Source organism: Papio anubis, chromosome 4, assembly GCF_008728515.1.
Source record: "Papio anubis isolate 15944 chromosome 4, Panubis1.0, whole genome shotgun sequence".
Classification (NCBI taxonomy): Eukaryota; Metazoa; Chordata; class Mammalia; order Primates; family Cercopithecidae; genus Papio; species Papio anubis.
This window is the reverse complement of record NC_044979.1, coordinates 94,358,696-94,372,510: the sequence shown is the minus strand read 5'-3', so window position 1 is coordinate 94,372,510 and position 13,815 is coordinate 94,358,696.

Sequence of the window (13,815 nt, the reverse complement as noted above, 5' to 3'; positions counted from 1 at the left end):
GACATGGCCTTTAAAGAGCTGATAAAGGTGAAATGAGTTCATCTGTATTAGCCCTGAGCCCATATGCATATGATTACTGTCCTTTTTTTTTTTTTTTTTTGAGACAGTCTCGCTCTGTTGCCCAGGCTGGAGTGTAGTGGCACGATCTCGGCTCACTGCAACCTCCACCTCTGGGGTTCAAGCAATTCTCTTGCCTCCGCCTCCCAAATAGCTAGGATTACAGGCGCCTGCCACCGTGCCTGGCTGATTTTTGCATTTTTAGTAGAGACAGGGTTTCACCATGTTAGCCAGGCTGGTCTTGAACTCCCGACCTCAGGTGATCCACACACCTCGGCCTCCCAAAGTACTGGGATTACAGGCATGAGCCTCTGTGCCCAGTCGATTGCTGTGCTCATAAGAGGAGATGAGGACACAGACAACACACAGACCAAGGGGCAACCATGTGAGGGCACAGCGGGAAAACAGCCACCTGCAGGCCAAGGAGCGAGGCCTCAGAAGAAACAAACCTGCTGACACCTGAATCTTGAACTTCCAGCTTTCAGGCTGTGAGAAAATAAATTTTGGTTGTCCTTTCTATGACAAAACTCTTAAGAAAAGTAAGGGAACGAGAGAAGAATTCTGCCATCTCTTGAGCTCCATACATTGAAATATTCCTTTAATGAGTGTCTGGATGTTAGTTACTATCCCAAAACTGACTGCTCTCGCATTTAATGCATCTACTCTACTCTGTTGGGAAATCCTTATCTATTAGCTCCAGGAAGAGCTGCACTTTAATCTTCCTTGACACTCCCATTGTTACTTTTGTTCACATTGTTCTCGCCCTCCTTCTTCAGCTCTATTTGCTGGGCATGGGCTGTCTTTGTGACAATCAATATGCCCTTTTCGGCTACTGAGTCTCTCAGATGAATTCTTTTTATCAGCTCACTGGGGCTCATCAAAATTGTCGAAATTCTTTAATGGTGGCATTTCTGCAAGTGGTACTGTAAAAGAAAAAGACACAGTTTTGCAGTGCCTACTTTCTGCTGGGCAATATGCTACAAGCAGGGGACAAAGGGTGAGCAGAAGCCCATGTGCTCCCTGTCCTGGGAGGATACAGAGTCCACTGGGGAAGACAGACCTCTAACACCCACACCAATAATTGGAACTTGGCAGCTGTGTGATGTGCTACAGGGAGAGGGCCCCAAGCCAGGATGGGCTCTGACTAGGGGGTCTGCACAGACTTCCCTGAAGGCACAATGTCCGAGCAGGGATTTACTGGATGAGGTGGAGCCTTAATTAGTAGAAGAGGGGAGGGAAGAGCTTTCCAGGCAGAACGATTGAGCCGTGCAAATGCCCTGGGTGGGAGGGGACAGGGCCAGACAAGAGCCTAAGGGAGGTTAATGTGTCCGGAGCAGAAGGTGAGAGTGAGCTGCGGAGGTGAACAGGGCCTGAGGCAGGCAGGGCCATGTGGAGGAGTTTCATATTTGTCCTAAAACTAGCTTGGAGTCATTGAAAAATGTGAGGACTTTGGGGAGAGGAGGTAGAAGGTAAGATGCGATCAGGTTTACATTTTGAAGAGGCCATTCCATCTGCATTGTGGAGGAGATATTTTGTGGCAGAGGTGGGGGCCAAAGGGAGAAAGCGGGCTAGTTAAGAGTCTACTGCATTGCAGTAGTCCAAGTAAGTGGTGATGATAGATTGGGCTAGGGTGGCAAAGGTGCCCGAGGAAAAAGATGAACCGTTTAAAATTTATTTAAAAGCACTATTGGCAGAATTTCATTATGCATTGGATAATAATAATATTTAGCAGGTGCTGAATGCCTTTTTAAAAATAATGTGCTAGGTACCATTCTAAATACCTTACGTATATTATCTCATTGACTCTTCATAGTAGCCTTGTGAGGTAGGTTTTTTTATAAGACCAGTTTCACAGGTGTGAAAACCAAGGCAAGAGACTTTAAGACATTTACCCAGGCTGGAAAGTGGCTACCACATTTGCCATCAAATTGGATATAGGGACATGGTCCTGAGGGACGAGGGAGAGGCAGGTGTTAAGGGCGACTCTTGGTTCTGGTTTATGCAAACTGCGTGGACTCTAGGGCCATGTGCTGGGCTAAGAAGCCTTGGAAGAGGGCCAGTTTTGGGGAAGGAATTCAATTTTAGCTTAATTTTTGCCATGATGAATTTAAGATACATTTGAGATATTCAAGAGATGTCAAGGAGGCAGCTGAATATATAGGTCTGGAGCTCAAAGAAGAGATGCAGGCTAGGCATCTAAATATGTTAGTCATCAGCGTAGTCATTAGCATAATTGATGTTGTGGGCACTAATGAGATCATGGAGAATACAGAGTAAGAGGAAGAGAGTCTAGGATAGAGCTTGGAGGATCTTTAATATTTAACAGCTAGATGACAAGGACAAATCTAAAAAACAGAAGGCCCACACAGTTGGAGGAAAGCCAGAAGACTGATATGTCTGGACACCAAGGGACAAAAAATTCAAACAGGAGGAAATGGCTAATAGTGTTAAACGCTGCTAAGAGGTGAATTGAGATGAAGATGAATACATGGAGATGTCTGGATGTGTGGGAAATGGAGGGAGAATGGCAGAGAGCTAACAAAGAGACCAGCTAGGAGACTGTGGGTGTGGTCCAGGCACGGAGTGATGGTGGCTTGGTTAAGGGGTTATTGTTGTCACGGAGAGGAAAGCGTGTGTGTGTGTATATATGTAAAATATTTTTTACTATATATATGTATATGGTAGGCCAAACTTGCTGATGGATTGGAATCAAGGATAGTGCTATGATGCCATAGTTTCAATGTTTGTTCTCCTGAAGCTCATGTCTAAATCTGATCCAAATTCTGGAGTTGGAGCCTAATGGAAGGTGTTTGGATCATGGGGGTGAATCCCTCTTGAATGACTTGGTGCCCTTCTCATGCTAATGAGTCCTCACTCTATTAGTTCCTGTGAGAGCTGGTTTAGAAAGAGCCTGGACCTCCCCAACTCTTGCTTCAGCACTCACCATGTGATCTCCACACATACCCGTTCCCCTTCTCCTGCCATGACTGGAACCAGCCTGAGAGCATCCCAGACGCAGAGCCCAATCTTGAACTTTTCCAGACATCAGAATCGTGAGCCAAATGAACCTTTTTTACTTTATAAATTACCCAGCCTCAGATATCTCTTTATAGCAACACTAAAGGGAATAAGATAGTTTCTAGCTGTGAAGCTACTGCCTCTGGGTAAATGGTGTTGCCATTGACTATGATAGAAAAAGAGATGAGGAGGAATAGATTTAAGGGTAGAAATCAAGTCTGTTTAGGCCAGGCTGTGTTTGAGGTGTCTGTGGAAAATTCAATAGACAGATAAGTAGTTTTGGACGCAGAGAAGAGATCACAGGAAGAGTTACAGATTGTGGAAGCTTCACCCCTGAGAGAGCATTTAAAACATTGGGCTGGAATTCATCAATCCCAGAGAGAAGGAACATGGCTGTCTGCTGACAATCAGAGGCAAAGTAGTAGAGTAGGGGCTCGAGGAGAGTAGTAACAGTTTGTCAAGTGGGTAGAAGAATAAATTGATGAAGGACACCTAGGAAGACTTCAAGTCCTCTAACAACGCAAAGACTTCACTTTAGTAGCACCCGTATGCAGAGCTGTGTGACTTTCTCCCACCAGGCTCAGCAGTTTGACTTTGGGAGCTGAACTGGGGACTTTAGCCTTTTGAGCTCTAAGATTTTCCCTGGATTTTGGATTTGTTTACTTGATTTCCCATACTCCAAAGTGATGACTTCATCCTGCAGTGAATATAGTCGACCTGGATGAACCACGTGAACATCTGTAAGACCTATAACACTCCTGGATGCTCATATCTTCCTAACTCAGGGATACTGGCACAGGCGTGAGTCAACCTGAGCTCCTGGTGCCCACTGGACACCTTACCACCTAAGTCAGCTTCCCCAACCCTACCACCTAATCCAGTCATTCTCCCTCATAGTCATTTTCCCATGTTACCAGAGTCCTAATTCATGAATTTGTGGTTCATAGGGAAGCCTGCCTAAGTTGTGCCTTTCATTACCTCTCATCTAGACAGTGGCAAGAGTACCATGATTGGTTTTCCCGCTTCTAGTGCTTTCCCTCTCTGATTTGTCTTTTGGTTGCAGGATTAATCTTTTTGAAACATAGCTCTAATCCAGTTTCTCCCCAGCCCAAACACCTCTAATAGCTCTCTATTTATAGAACAGTAGTTTTTAGATTCTGAGCAGCGGTCCCAAGGAGTTCATAGAAAGGAGAGTGGGTGTGTGGTCCAGGAGGCCTGTGTCCCCCTTCTCCTACCTGGCTGGCTCTGAATTTGTATCTGTTTTACACATCAGCCTCTGGGGTATAATTATAGACTTTACAGAATTACAATTCATTAATTTTCAGAGAATAGAGAGCAAGGCCCTTCAAAATCTAAGCTCATTACCTTTTAGACTGTCTTTTCTGTACTCCTCTGTTCTAGCTAAAAGAAGCTGTTCTTAATACCTCCATGCATTTGCTCATGTTATGTCCTTCACTGAAACTTCCCTCCCATTCCCAAGTGTCCAAATCCAATCCATCTTTTAAGAATCAAAGGGTCCCTTCTCCATGAACTGTTCCTTGATTTCTTTCTGTTGGAATTCTCTCTCCTTCTTCTAGATTCTGAGAGCATTTTATTTGGTTCACTCTTATGGCTCTATCTTATGTTAGTATTTATTTGTTACACGTGTGAATGTAATCCCCACAACTGGTGCACAAATAGACTCACATCTCCTTCAACTACTAATGTTTATTAAGCACCTATTATGGGCCAAACACAATTTTGAGAGCTAATGAAACAGCAAGAAATAAAATAAAGCCTCTGCCCTTGTGAAACTTATATTCAAATAGGGGTAAGGGGTGATAAGCTGGTAAACATGTAATATGAGAGGGTGATTCGTTCTGTGGGTAAAAGCAAAGGAGGATGGAAAGAGAGAATGCTGGCAGGAGGGAGTGCTATGAGGTTGCGAGGGAAGACCACCAACAAGGTAATGTCTGAGCAGAGTCCCAACAGGTGAAACACTCGGGAAGAGCATTTCAGGCTCAGGGATCAGAGAGTGCAAAGGCCCTGAGGTGAGAGCATGTTTGAGAAACAGGAAAGAGGCCGCCTTGCCCGGTGCTGAGCGAGCAAGGTTAAGCTGATCAGAAATGAGGTCAGAGAGAGGGCAGTATACAAGGGATCCTGTAGACCAGTGAAAGGATTTTGGCTTTTACTCTTTTATTTATCCGATTAACTGAGCACTCACGTGTTTAAATTAGCAGAAAGTCAATTATCTCACCTTTGAGACCTCTTTTCCACCCCAAATGGTTAACACTTGAAGATTTATTTAAAAGAGGTTAGTTTTACTTCTGTGTGCCAGGAGAAAGGCAATTCTGGTCAGTCCATTACCATTGTGGCTTTAGTTGTTCCCACGTGGGATCATTATGGTACCCTTGTCATGCACAGCCAGGTGGATGCTTTTTTGCTGTTATGGCCACGCCTCAGCTGGTTCAAATCTCTGCCCGGGCCATAGTGGGCCCCTAAACTGGAGCTAAAGGATCACAGGTTTTGTATGTCATCTGCTCAGCCCTTGTAAGTAAGCCCTTGTTAGTAAGGCCTTGTTAGTAAAGCTTGGCTACCTTACCAACGGGCTGGACTTGGAGTGGCCTCTCACCATAGCTGCACACTGCAGTAGCTGCTACACTGCCCACACTAGCCGTAACCCTGGCAGAAGCTCAGCAGAACTTCTATCCAGTGCTGTAGCACCAAACACCTTTATGAGCCAAATTCAGCCATACGTGTTTAGCACAGAGGCGCACCGCTGTGAATGTTAAACTATATCTTCGGGTGACTTCACCTCTAGACGCAGAAGAAGAGGCTGGCATACTATTTAGATTCCATCTCACCAGGCATCTCCGGCTTATTCCTTCCATGTGACGCAGGAATTGTCTGCTTGACAATTGTGTAATTGACAGGAGGAATCTGTCTGATTTACCTAAGAAACCTCCCCAGCACCCAGTTCAGTAAATGGCACTAAGAAGGCATTTGTGGAATGAAATCTGCTATCTTTTAAATGACCAATTCAATCTTCTTCATTCATTATGAAGTGTTTAAAAATGGGCTACCAGTGAGGAAATGATTTTCCTGTTCCATTCCCACCAGCTGGTATTTGTGCACTGACTGGCGTACAACTGTGCTTTCACATTTTATTCAAACGGACTCTGCTATACCAGATGCTCTTGCATTTCTGCTGGCTGGTCAAGAGATGGCCTTGCAGATGGGCCAGGAGGCCAGGGAGGAAGAAGACCAAGGGGAGGCAGTGATGAACTTGTATTTTGCTAGGGGAAGAGCTATGAGTGAGAAGGGAGGGGAGGCAGCACACAGCAGGGTAGTGGAGCCATCTTCCCAAAAATGGCTCCTTCCAAGAACCTGCCCCCTAGAGACAAAGAGGCAGGGTGAGATAAGGGCTGGGAAAATCATCGTCACCTTTTGAGGATTTTGTTGTGCCATTTCATCTCTCTCTCTCTCTCTCTCTTTTTCTTTCTTTTTTACTGATACAAAATGTTATATGTTTATGGGGTACATGTGAGTATTTGTTACATGCATAGAATGTGTGATGATCAAGTCAGAGCATTTGGGGTGTCCATCACCTTGAGTATGTATCGTTTTTATGTGTTGGGAACATTTCAGGCCCTCTCTTCTCGCTACTTGGTAACATGTATTACATCGTTGCTCACTATAGTTATCCTACTCTGCTATCAAATATTGGGTTATTTCTTCTATCTAACTGTACATTTGTACCCACTAACCAACCTCTCTTTATCCTCCGCCCGCCCACTCACACACCCTTCCTAGCCTCTAGTATTTATCATTGTATTCTCCATCTCCATGCGATCATTTTTTTAAAGTTGCACGTAGTGAGAATTTGCAGTATTTGTCCTTCTGTGCCTGGTTTATTTCTCTTGACATAACAACCACCATTTCCATCCATGTTGCTGCAGATTGTATTTCATTCTTTTTTATGGTCAAATAGTATTCCATTGTGCATATATACCACCTTTTCTTTATCCATTTGTCCGTAGATGGACTTCTTGAATTCAATTAGCTGGAAAGTTTCCTAAATGGCCCCTTTTCCACCTCCCTCCAAAGAGTCAGGGAAAAGTGACTGTCAGAATTCAAAAGGAGACAGATCTCCAAGGAGAAAGCATTCTCTTCCACAGTCCTCTTGGGGCTGCAATTATTTCTTTTGAGAGCCCTGAAAACTTAGCTTTATCTACTGTGTGACCTTCTCTTTAAGCTGTACCTGGCGCTCCATTAATTAGCAAGTCTCAGAGTTAAACGCGACTCCGTCTTCATGCTCAGGCTTGTGATCCACAGTGAAGTCACAATGCTGAATCCAGTGCCTTCTCGCTATTTCCATGGCAACCAGTCACAGTCACCCTGGTGGAAGTTTGTGCCTTCATTCTAGACTCCTGGGAGAGAGAAGCAGGGTGAGGAGAGAGACAAGCTCTATTCAAATACAAATATCCTGAACAATAGCTCCACAAATGACTCTGTGAAGTAAATTGATTTGCAGAACACTTACTTAGATCTGACACAACTGCCTTCCTTCGTCACTCCCTGCCCGCTCATATTTCCGTACATCATTTACAGGGATCTTCTTTATTTGTGTCTTTAGATTAAGTCTCATTGTAGAAGTCTGCTTCTGGTAAAGAAGTCAGAGTTATGCTCATCTTCTTGACATTCAGCTTAATTTAAAATTAATCTCTTTTCTTAATTGTTCATGTCTTTTCACTATCAGCCCCTTCCTCCCCCTAGTAAAGCACACTGACTACACCAATTATTTGGCTCCTAGGACAGTAGTCAAGCAGAGACCACACCAGGGAGTGTGCATGTGATTCTAGTCTAACTTCCCAAGTTAGAGCCAGTCCAGAATCTGAGGATGGTTCTTGTCATCCCAGATACTGCAGGAAAATTGCCCTTTGGACATTTTCTGAGGTGCTGTTGTTGAATGTGAAGACCCCGGGGCACTCTGAATGAACTTTCTAAAATGTTTGGGTGGCTAAGTACGTGACTCCTGCTGTACAAATCTTTCTTGCTCTTAGCAATCAAGTTTTGACTCATGGCAATTGAGATGGAGCTTTCCGGGAAGTGGACACCTGATAGGAAAAACAAACCAACACTTGCCTTGTCATTCCATCATCAAGTTCAGATTGCTGCCTCCCTCCACTGAGTCATTGTGTGAGAAGGAGGAGTGTTTGAATTGGCATTTAGGGGATAGTTTCAGGATCATATTTCTCAGCCATTAGCTCCAATCTGTCACGGGGAGTGCAAAGCCCAGTTCCCAGTTGGCAGTGCTGAGACATCCCATACTCTCTTCTGTTTGTCATCCTTGTCTTTCTTCAACTCCTCTCCACACTATTTCTTTTTTCTTTTTCTTTTTTTTTTTTTTTTGAGACAGAGTCTCACTCTGTCGTTCAGGCTGGAGTGCAGTGGTGCAATCTCAGCTCACTGCACCCTCTGCCTCCCAGGTTCAAGCGATTCTCATGCCTTAGCCCCGCCAAGTAGCTGGGATTACAGGCGTGTACCACCACACCTGGCTAATTTTTATATTTTTAGTACAGATGGGGTTTCACCATGTTGGCCAGGCTGGTCTTGAACTCCTGAACTCCAGTGATCTGCTCGCCTCGGCCTCCACACTGTTTTTGTATGACTATGCATAAGTGATGAAGACACAGCTGTAGGGGTAGGACAATTGCTATGTCATTGATGAATGTAACCTCCATCCAGACAGGAAGATATCATATATGGTTAATGTCACTTTTGGCCACCATGACACACTGGGACTCGTTATCGGATTGTAATGATCAGAATTTCAGAATGTAGAAGAAGTGGCCTCGCCTTACTGTTAGTTCTTGCTGGTTCCTGAACTGATGAAATATATTGCCTTGATACAAGTTTGTCCAGAGCTGACTTATCCATTTGGTGCAATACACAGAGTGTCCAAGGCCCACAAAGTTATTAGGGGTCCATGAAGAGGTTTTAATTTGTTTTAAAGTCAGAAGAAAAAAAAATTCAATCCACCTTGAATTATGCTCATCTTTAAGCCTGTGTAGTCATGAAATACCATTTAAAATATTTTTTATGGGAGAAGGGGCCCATGATGGCAAAAGTGGCTAGAGTCCCCAAAAGTCATAGTGCAGCCCCTGTGTCTGTTATTTCTAGTTGTTAATCTATTTGAACAAATGACACGCATGATGATGACAGTTTAAGATGTTAGGCCGAGGCAGGCGGATCACCTGAGGTCAGAAGTTCAAGACCAGCCTGACCAACATAATGAAACCCCGTCTCCACTAAATACAAAAAAACCCCCGTCTCCACTAAATACAAAAAAAAACTCCGTCTCCACTAAATACAAAAAAAAAAAATTAGCCAGGCATGGTGGCACATGCCTGTAATCCCAGCTACTTGGGAGGCTGAGGCAGGAAAACAGCTTAAACCCAGGAGGTGGAGCTTGCAGTGAGCTGAGATCGTACCATTGCACGCCAGCCTGGGCAACAAGAGTGAAGCTCCATCTCAAAAAAAAAAAAAAAAAAAGTTAATGACACAGCATGCAACAGGAGTTTTTAGAACTAGCAGTCAGGATTGGGTGTTAAGCTACTTGTCCTTTTAAATGGTGTAGTGTAGTGTGTGTGTGTGTGTGTGTGTGTGTGTTTGATTCACTGAAGATTTTCTGTAAGTCTGCCTTCTCTTATCCCTGTCCCTGGTCAAGTATCTTTCTTCTAAAATCTTTCTGAAAATTTAAGAATTGTCCTTTATTGCTTGAGGCACTCAGGAAACTAACTCGGTCACTTCTCATTATGAAACAGTTCATGTTCCCAGTTCCTTGGAAAGGCTGGAAGGATGCTTCTGAAAGCTGGCTATTTTAGCCAGGAGCGTTAATCATGCTGATTCTGCTGTCAGCTGAGGTTATACCATCTGATCTTCCATTTCCCTTGTCACAATCATTTATGCTCTACCTCTTGACATGACACATAAGTCCTTTTTTATTCTATTACATATTAAATACTCCAGAATACATGAACAACTCTTTGTTATCTAGTAAAATAGAATATAACGTGGGTCCATCTTGATATCTTAAAAGCATCTAGCTACTGAAGTGCCTAAAAGACCTGCCAGGTACTTTTACCCGTAGGGCAATGAGGAAGCACAAATTCCACAGTGGCTATATAATAAGGTTGCAAGAACTTAAAACGTTAAATTGTGGGGTTTTGTTGTTGCTGTTGTTGTTTTGTTTTTTTGCCAGGGGAAGATTCTTGAAGATTGAGTTCACCCTGTATATGGAAGAAAGGAAACCAGTCTTCATTGACTACTTCTGTGTGCCAGCTTCTATGCTGAGTTCTTCGAGAGATTATCTTTGAGCCTCATAATCTACCTGTTGTCTTTATATTACAGGTAGGGGAGCCAGGAGACAGTTAACTACCCCGCTGTAAATCACACAGCTGATATTTAGTAGAAATAGGATTCAGACCCAGGTTCGTGTGATGCTCCTCCCTCTCTATACCCTGGATCAGCAAACTTGTTCAGTAAAGGGCCCAACAGCAGCTGCTTACACTGCCATTATAGCATGACAGCAGCCATAGACATGTTGTGAACAAACGGACAGGGGTGTGCGCTTGTAAAAGTTTATTTACAAATGTAGGTAAGAGCTAGACTTGGCCCATGGTGGCTACTTTGCCATGCTCTGCTTTTTGCTATAGGATTTCAACCCTTGCTGCCATTGGAATCACTGAGAAGCTTTGAAAACTCTTGGTACACAGGTCTCATCCCATATCAATTAAATTAGAATAATTTTTAAAGAAAGCTTCCTGGGTGATTCCTACAAGCAGCCACAGTTGAGAACCCCTGCTCTACAGCTCATTTATGAATCAAGGCAGCCAAGTTAGATGTACACACAGAGACGCACACACATAAAACCAATGAAATTTACAGCTAACCCTCTCCATGTATCCAAATCTTGTTCCATCAATAGCCAACCAAAATCCTACCTTCTTAATTACACCTTGCTTGTCTTGACCAGAAAAATTGAGACTTCCCTTATCTGATTTTTAATGACATTGTGTTGCAGACTTAGCCCTATTGCAACATATTTTGTATAGTTGAACGGTTATTCAAATCTTCTACTACTATTTAAATCTTCTACCATTATTTAGACATGTGGGCAAAACTTGTTGTCTCAAACAGTCTGCAAACTGTGGGTGTATAGCTTACTACACAAGATCTAGCTTAAGGCCAGCAACAAGGTAGTGCTTGTCGGCACAAGGAGCTTTCTTGAGAAGGACAGAAATGAAAATCTTGGGAGTTTGAAAATAGATTTGAATGTAGTTTGTTAGAATTCAGTAACTTTTGTGATCTCTCCCTTCTTACCCAATTTGCTCCCCCTTCCATCTTCCCCAACTTAGTTAATATCAACTCCATCCTTAAAGATCTTAGCATTGAGCCTGACCTTTCTCCTTTCTCTTACATCTATATCAAAATCAGAGAGCATAAATCAGCAGTTTTATCTTTACCATATTCACAAAATGTGATCATTATTTAACGTTTGCCCTGCTACTATCCTGGTCGAAATCATCATTTCTCACCTGGATTATTGCAAAACCTTCTAAAATGCTCTCCCTACTTCTGCCCTGGCACCCTATTTTCCCTATTCTCAGCACAGCATCCAGAATGATCTTGTTCAATAAAGTTTACTCTGCTCTTAATGTTCCAATGGCTTTTTATTTCACTCAAAGTGAAAACCAAAGTCCTGAAAAAATATGCCATTATTTATCTGACCTCATCTCCTACTACTCTCCCCGTTGCAGCTCTCCCAGTGTCAACACCGGTGGACTCCTTGCTAATCTTTGAACATGCCAGACATATTCCCACCCCAGGACCTTTGCACATGTTGTTTCTGATTGTCTGATTGCTCAACTCCTTGGTATCTATATGGTCACCTCCCTCACTTACTTCAAGTCTTTGTTCAAAGTCACCCAGTGGAGCCTTCATGACCTCTAACACTGAATCTCCTTTTCTCCTCGGATATACCCTACTTCTCTTTTGTGCTTTGTATCTCTCCATAATGCTTCTCGCCTTCTGACTTACTGTATAACTTACTCACTTGTTTTGTTGACTATCTCCCCTACTTTGAAGGTAAGCTCCATGAAGGCAGGATGCTTGCTTTTTTAAAACCTGGATCTAGTGCCTAGGGAAATGCCTAGCACATTACAAAGGGCATCTGTCATTGAGTAAAGGATAAGTTTTCAGCCTGCCAGGCAGTTTCCTTAGAACACATATGTTGGTGACATGGCTTTGCTGTGTCCCCACCCACATCTCACCTTGCACTGTAATAATCCCCATGTGTCAAGGGTGGGGCCAGGTGAAGATAATTGAATCATGGAAGTGGTTTCCCCCATGCTGTTCCCATGGTAGTGAATAAGCCTCATGAGATATGGTGGTTTTATAAATAGGAGTTCCCTGCCACAAGCTCTCTTGCCTGCTGCCGTATAAGATGTGCCTTTGCTTCTGCTTTGCCTTCCACCATAATTGTGAGGCCTCCCCAGCCATGTAGAACTGTGAGTCCATTAAATCTCTTTACTTTATAAACTACTCAGTCTCAGGTATGTCTTTATTAGCAGTGCGAGAACAGACTAATACAGTTACTATGATGGGCATCTCTGGTTCTGGTCCATCAGGCACCCATTCACTTCTCTTATGGTGATAGGATACTTTTATTCCATAAGAGACCCTGGTATTTGAATCAAGCAGTTTCCTCCCCAATTCCAGCTCCAAGCATGGGCCTGCATGATTCTGGCTTTGAATGCTCTGTCTCCTTGGCTATAGTTATTAGAGTTGTTGGCTTTGAATTGAGAATGTCCAACCTAGGCGAATCCAAATATTGCTTGTGACCTCTCTGAGAGAGATTTTAAAACATTATTTTCCCATTGGGGTTGCTAAATTGGTAGAATGAGGGGCTGGCGTCATTTTCACCATGTAGCAAGAGCCCATTCAAAAGACAGAGATAAATAGAATTTAAACACTATTGTTTGGACTTGACTCACACGTTTCTAAAACTAAATCTTCCCTGGATATTTCATCCGTGTTAACTCAATACATTGCGTTATTATTGAAGCTTGGATTTCTGTTACTTGAAACTAAAAGAGTCCTGGGGAAAAAAATCTGGTATGAAAAGACTAAATTTCATTGCTAAAAAACTTTTTATTTTTACTTTTTCCAAAGACTGATTACTCTAAGAAACTGAGACAATACAATAAAAATGGAATACATATGCAATTTATGAAGAGATGTTACAGAGGCTGCTTTTAATTGTTTGGTAGAAAATGGGTCTAATTTTTTATAATTAACTCAGTCAACATATTTAGTACTGTTAAATTTTTATTGAGCCTTAAATTAGCAAATTAATGCATGATATGAGTTAGATTCCAGAGTCCTAAATAAGGAAAGACATCAGGGACCTCCTTACGCTAGGTTAATTACAAAATAAATGGCAGAAAGGGCTTCAACTTTAATGCAGTCTCTCATCTTAGTATCTCTCTTGCATAGTGCCTGCCACATGGTTGATATTCAGTAAATTGTTGATGAGCAAATCAAAGAATAATTGAGTGATTGAAATAGCAAGTTGTTCTTAGCATTTTATTGGGTCATAGACCTGGATGAAAGTTCTTCCCAGAAAAATGTATACCTTCATGCACATCACACACACACACACACACACACACACATTTGCATGAAATGTCTGGATTT